The sequence below is a fragment of the Acanthochromis polyacanthus genome, chromosome 5 (genome assembly GCF_021347895.1).
Source record: "Acanthochromis polyacanthus isolate Apoly-LR-REF ecotype Palm Island chromosome 5, KAUST_Apoly_ChrSc, whole genome shotgun sequence".
NCBI lineage: Eukaryota > Metazoa > Chordata > Actinopteri > Pomacentridae > Acanthochromis > Acanthochromis polyacanthus.
Genome location: NC_067117.1, coordinates 5191833 through 5199335, shown reverse-complemented (window position 1 = coordinate 5199335; position 7503 = coordinate 5191833).

Here is a 7503-nt window from a genome sequence, read left to right as displayed (position 1 = left end):
AGGCCGAAAGACATTAAAAAAAAAAAGGAGTCCACAATCATGGTAGAAAATCCGAGATAGTACTAAGGGTACTGTAAGTACATTTAGAAAGTGTGAACATCATATATTGTACCCCAGCTCAGTATGACGGTCTGTGCCGAGGCCCATTTGGAAGAGCAGCAGACAGCAGGTGACAGCTAGCTGTACCAAAACGAGGATATGGAATCAACATTACACAGCTGTTGGCTATTTTTTTCCAAATGTGGCCACTATTATATACTTTCTTATACTGTTTAGTAGATATTTGGTTAGATGAAAGCATCTAACATCGATAAGATAAAAGACTGTTTATACTCATGGGTGATGACAGCGTATGGAGCAAAAATGTGAATCCTCGTCTGCAGGAGTGTTGGGAAGGTGGACCATCACACTCAGACACAGTCCACTTCAGTCATAGACAGTTTAGGAGCGCACTATGACAAAGTGAAGTAAATGTTAATGTGAGTGTTAGTATAATTTATCCTGAGCGGAACCTGGACTTGGCTGCCATTTTCAAAGTGCTGATGATGTCATGCATGCAGTTGAGGAACATCTGGAGGCTCAAGACGTGACCTTCTTCCGCGAAGGGATTGCCGAGCTTCTACATCGGCGGACCAAGTACACTGAAGTTAAAGGAGACTATGTGAGAACTTTTTGAAGTACCCTGGTATGTCACAGGATGTTTGACTTGTTGGTGGCACTGGATGAAAAGTCAACAAGTCTCCAAAGTCTTCAAGAAGTCGTTGAGATTTTTGAAGACCTTCCATCATTGCCATCATTGGATTTGCCACTAGCAGAGGGAAGAAAAGAATGAAGCACTGAGCATATTCCCTGTGTTATTCACTGACAAAAATCCATCTACTGTACGCCGTAACGCCACAAACAAGGTTCAGAGAATAGCACGAAATAAAAGCCCACAAATTTGCCTGGCAACCCTGCAAAAACAGATTATTACAAACAAAACGAGCATTATCCGTACATCCTGAGTCCCAAATTTCCAAAGCCAACAAACGAAAGGCAGTGAAAGAGTGTGAGATAACCTCTTTAAGAAACTCCTTTGAGCCCACACTGAAGAGAGATTAAATCCTCGGCTCATTCCAGCATCAAAACAGTGGAAAATGCGGGGCATATTTTAAGGTCTCTTGAAGATGTGTGCACAGGTTTCCATGCGTATCAAAACTGTCCCAACACGGTTCTCGCTGGCACGAAATGACTGAGCCCGAGGCGAAGCTTCTCCTGCCAAGGTGACTGATTTCAGTAATAGCTACAGGGTGCGACTTCATGCCACAAAGAGCTCCGTAACCCATGGCAACTTGGCAGGCAACTTGCAAAGCGCTCATGCAGGTTGGACTCCAAACAGCTCTGTCAGCACAGCACGGCGCTTCACAACAAAGGAAGACTGATTAAAGTGTGGGGCCGTCTGCACACCTGTTCATCCCCCTGATATCAAAAAGAATCTCTTGTTACTATTCACGCTCTGCGCAGTGTGTATCCTTCAGAGTCTGACAGAGCCATTAAGAGCACGGAGGAAACTCACCGGATTGTTCGTACACGTAGCTGAGTGATCTTCCTGCTGTTTGAAGTTAGCTGATGATGGAGAACATGTGGGTCAGTTTGTGCTTCCTCGAGCAGGCCTTAACTTCAAACAGAGAATATCTTGGGTGCAGAGGAGGAGGAACGAAAAGAACAATTACTGGAGGGAAACGGAGAAGAGGAGTAGTGAAGGGAAGAAAAGGATTGGAAGTGAAATTGTAAAAACAGATGATGTTACAGTGAGAGATGCATCAGAAAGACACGGTGCTTTGTATCAGTCTATCAGTTCACACAGCTCATTTACCTCCTCCTGAGCTCTCTCATCACTGAGGCAGATTCTTTTATCTGGGTTTGAACTGCAGTGTCTTCAGTGCTTGCAGATGTTTGCATCACAAAAATGCTCAATCACAAGGAAAAGTTCTGCAAGTAAAAGTACAGAAGTATAAACAATGCAACATACAGGGTGTCTATGAAGTCTCTTTACAATTTTAAGAATTTATTACAAAGGCATCTTAACCAGATTTGTTTTATTGTAATCAGTGGTTGTCAAAGTTTTTTCTACCTCATTTTATACACCTCTATATGGGCACCATTAGTTGCATGAAGCACATCAAGACGGTACTCGATTTCTTGCCATGTTCGCTCGAGCATAGCCTCACCAATGGTGGCAATGGCATCAGAAATCTTTTACTTCAAGTCAGTGATGTCCTGTATCTTTGTTCGATACACGATATCTTCAACATCACCCCATAGAAGAAGTCCAAGGGAGTAAACTTTGATAAACACTGATTACAACAAAACCAATCTGGTTAAGATGTCTTATCAACTGCCTTTATAATAAATTCTTAAAACTGTAAAGAGACTTTATGGACACCCTGTATTTGAGGTAAAAGCAGTTATTATGCAGAATTACATCCAAAAGTAGTATTTTTTAATTGTAATTGGTCAAAATAAAGATACTATAAGCGCTTTGTCTCTGGCTAAATAAAGTGCCATATTTCCCTGTGAAGTAAAATACTATTATCTTAATATTTATTTCAGTTTTGTACTTACTGCAGTAACTTTTCACTCCTGTTCATACTGCAGCAGTGTTGTAAGGTTGTGTCCTCTGATCCAGAGCAGACTGGACTGAGCTCATTGGGACATTTTGCCAATTAGCTATTGTCTGTTTCCAGCAGGGGGGCTGCACAGTGGAGTAGTGGTCAGCACTTTCGCCTTACAGCAACAAGATCCCCAGTTTGTGTCCCAGTCTTCCAGGGATCTTTCTGCATGGAGTTTGCATGTTCTCCCTGTGCATGTGTGGGTTTTCGCTGGGTTCTCCAGCTTCCTCCCACAGTCCATAAATTTGCTGAGGGTAACTGATGATTCTAAATTGCCCGTAGGTGTGAGTGTGATTGTTTGTCTGTATATGTAGCCCTACGACAGACTGGTGACTACCAAAGACCTCTGTTAGCGGGATAGAGATGTTGCTCTGTTACTGTTGTTTTTGTTCAGATGCCTTTGTGGCATCTGTGCATCTACTATTCTTACAAATGTGTTGCATTTGTGAGCATCAGCTACTCCTCTATCAAAATTCAGTGAGAGTATTTACTGGTACAAACCAAATCTTTTTTTTTTTCTTTGAATAACAGATGACTGGCAGTGCAAACACTTGAAATAACAAACAGAAACTGCAGCGGATCATCCAGCAGCAAGCAGCTCTGATATCTTTATCCAGGCTGACAAGCACGCACACGGACCGGGTATCATTTAGAAAAAAAAAGAGCGCCAACCTGGGCCATTAGTGGAGAAAAAACAAAACAGGACTATTATCCGCCTCCTCTCTGGGGTTGCCGTGCTCCTGTCACTGTAATGAGATAAAAACAAACAGTAACTGTAGCCCTGTGAGCTATATTTTTGTGTGTATCTGCAGCACTCTCTCGTCTGGTATCAATGGCAGTCACTTAGAGAGTGTGAGTCAGTGTGTTTACTGTTTTCACAGATGGAGCTCTGACACTGTCTGGATAACTGAGATAAATGACTCGCACTGCGGCTCAGCAGATGGGAAAAACAACAGCCAGTCACACACATTAACCGCACATATGCAGATATATTGTATGTGCTCGTGCATGCCTGTGCAGTCACCGATACTCGTGTGCATGTACATAAAAGCAAGGACGTGCACACGATAGACAGATAAAAGAGATCTTTTAGGCTCGGTGCAGATGCCAGATCAACATCCTCCTCGCTACAACAGACTGAAATGAAACACTTTATCAACTGATGCATTTTTGCTGCTAATCACAGCAGAGCAGAAAACCACAGGAAAGAAGTAGCTACTCATTAGTGGGGGAACGTCAGCTGCCGATTGGCTCAATATGGCCGCAGATTCAAGCCAATATAGGCAGAAGTCATCTGCGATCAATTACCAGCTGCAGTTACTGTCGGTGGGGGCGTTTGACGTGAAGCAAAAGACAGAGACAAAGTGAACACATGGGCCCAAGAGGTCTTCCCACGTCTAATGAATTTTAAATTACAGCACAGTGCCAAAAGTCAGATTTTCTGAAAAATGTATCTCTAGCTGTAATCCATCAACTCAACTATAAATGGCGAGCAAAGGTTAATGTTGTTTAGCGGAGGTTACCACACAGCAGGTGGGTTACAATCTGCTGCTCAGTGTGGCCTGCTGCTCCTCGTCCACCGAGTGTCCTTGATACGCCTGACAAACACTGCCACCATGTGGAGGAAAACACCTCCACTGCTGAGTGAGACCGGGCACCAGACATCAACGTAAACCTCACTTACTGTCCTGTAAACAGATCCAGCTCTAATGAGACAACACATCTGTTTATTTTCATTACTGTCTCTTGTCTAAGTCATTTAGTGTTTTACATGAACAAGAACCAGAAAATTGAATATAATGTCAACATAAAACACTTGATCAGTTCTTTCAGAGGACAGACAAAGTCAAAAGTATTACAGAAGCCTGCTGCAGTTATCAGGATCAGTCAGTTCAGCTCGTAGCTCATTAAAATCCAGGTGTTGTTGCTGCTTGCTGATCTGATGAAGGGCTGATGAATGTGGTGGAAAGTAATACTGTAACACCGACAATATATCATGATATTGATGAATATAAAATGCTGAAAATATAGGCAAAAATACATTAAAATGATCGAACGGAGGTTATGCTATGGACACAAAGAGCAAAGGATCAAGTTTCATTTTCCACTGCCTGAACAGAAGGTACATTAACTGGAGCTAGAATTGTTGGCTGAGGTACAGAAGCAGGATCACACCTCAATCACCCCCATTCCTGTCGTACACCTATCGACACTACGAAAGTTTGGGGTCCCCAGACAATTTCATGTGTTCCATAAAAACTCCCACTTTGATCCATGTGCTAACATAACTGCACAAGGGTTTTCTAATCATCAGTGAGCGTTTCAACACCATTAGCTAACACAATGTAGCATTAGAACACAGGAGTGATAGTTGCTGGAAATGTTCCTCTGTAAAAATCAGCAGTTTCCAGCTAGAATAGCATGCATCCACTATAAATTGTCTTGGAACTGGTTATTTAAATCCAGCATATATGGCAAAGACAATTCAACGTCACTCGAGATGTCTGAAAAGAAGCTCGATATTCTATGATCTATAGTTGGATATAATGTCAAAAAGTGACAAAAGTGACGACTTGTGACTGTCAACAGATGGTTGTGCAAGCAAACCCAGAAAGACCAGCAGTCAACTAGACCACCGAAATAAAATGTAAAATCAAGAAAAACATGCAAAATCAATGAGATGGTCAGTTCACAGACCATTCAAAATATCAGTAAGTATGGGTCTAGACTGACAGCAGCTTGACAAGATGGCTAGGATTCAATTTACAAGAACATACACTACTGCACAAAGGTTTTCTAATCATCAATGAGCCTTCCAACAGCATTAGCTAACACAATGTAGCATTAGAACACAGGAGTGATGGTTGCTGGAAATGTTCCTCTGTTCCCCTATGGAGATATTCCATTAAACATTTACAGCTAGAATAGTCTTTTACCACATTAACAATGTCTAGACTGGATTTATCATTCATTTAATGTTATCTTCATTAAAAAAATAGCTTTTCTTTTAAAAATAAGGACATTTATAAGTGACCCCAAACCTTTGAACTGTAGTGTAGACCACTGTATCCTTCCCACTTGTTTCTTCTGCTTCTCATGCCTTCCGACCCTCAGTTTGCCACAATCTGATCCCCTTTCCCCTTCCACTTCGAGCAGGTCCTGATGGCATCCAGAATCCTTGCACGTTTTCAGGCCACTCCTTCCTTTTTGACGCAGCTTCAGGGTCACCTAATCAATGCCCTCGAGACATACATTACACCCATTCTTCGTTTCTTTCTTATCGGGGTCTGCTGCTCATCTCCAACTCAGCTTTTCCCACCACACCGCATCAGCTCAACTCAGTCATCACCAACATAATGATCCTTTGCATCCAATAAACAATCAAACTTTAAATCAATGGTGTGGTCCTTGCTGGTGAAACGGAAGAAAATCTTGAGGTGAGGTTCAGGAGCAGGACCACACCTCAATCACCCGCTTTCCTGCCGCACATCTATATATACCACTCTGCCTTTCCCATCTATTTGTTCTTGCTTCTCACGCCTCATCCACCCCCCCACACTTCTGCCTCCTCTTTCTGTCTTCTCCTTTCCCCAGGGGTCCGCTGTTGATCTCCCACTAAGTTTTTCCCCCACACTGCTTCAACTCATCTCAGACATGATGATCCTTTGCATCCGATAAACTATCAAGCTTTGGTCCTTGCTAGTCAACAGTAAAAAAAAAACCCATGATTTTACCTGTTTCCCAACTTAAATACATCCAATAAAAGAAAGATTGAAAGAAAGTTTTTATATGTCAAAGAAATTTCAGCATTTCAGATTGCTTTTAATGAATGTTTTGTTTTTTTAATTATCAACTACTTCACTGTAAACTTTTAAGTAGTTGCTAGAGGTACGGACAGTACTTTTCATTTGCCAATCAGATACGTGAGATCTGGTCACGTGACTCCCAGTAGACGCTGGAGGTACGGACCCTAAACCTGACCCTAGCGCTAACCCTAACCTTAACCTTTGCTTACCTTTCAACAGTTTGCAGTGGTTAGCAGCTTCTTGACTCGCGAGACTCGCGTACGGGTCCGTATCTGTCTGACAAATGGAAAGTGCCGTATCCGTAGGCCACAGGCTACGGGTACGGGTCCGTATCTGTAGACACTACGAAACTTTTATTTTACTGCCACTTCTAATCTGATCTGAGTGGAACATTTGACTAGAATATTTATTAGAGTTATGTGACGTTTGTCCGTTTGTCTCTGTTAGCAACATTACTCAAAAACTGAAAAACGGATTTCGATGGAATTTTCAGACAAGATCAGAAACGACACAAGGACCAATCGATTAGATTTTGGCAGTGATGCAGCTTATAGTCTGGATCCGTGGATTTGTTAAAGATTTCCGTGTCACTTCGAGATAGCGGCATGGCGTCACTGTAATCATGACAAGTGATCCTACCACAAATCGACTGCTTATCTGGACTTACCTGTTGAAAATCATAAACGACTGAGCAGCCTTGGTTTAGTACTGTGCTCTGAGTGCTTTTCTTGTTTTAAAACAGCAAGGAAAAAAAAGTGTTTAATTCAGGAGACATTTGATGCCTAAATGTGTCAGAAATTCTGCCATCTTGAACTGATGATCTTAGGCTCGCTGACAGCCGTCATTTTACTTCCTTTCACTGCTGACACTTGAACTGACACTTCAGACACTTGCGACAGATGCATTTAAGCCATGAAAGAAGCCTTTAATCTGTTCCAACTCTTAAGACTTCATAGACTCTTTCCACCAACTCCTTCCAGCAATTACACCTCAGCTAATACCTCCAAAGAGGCACTTTCTTTGAGGACTTCCACTTCAGTCGTCAC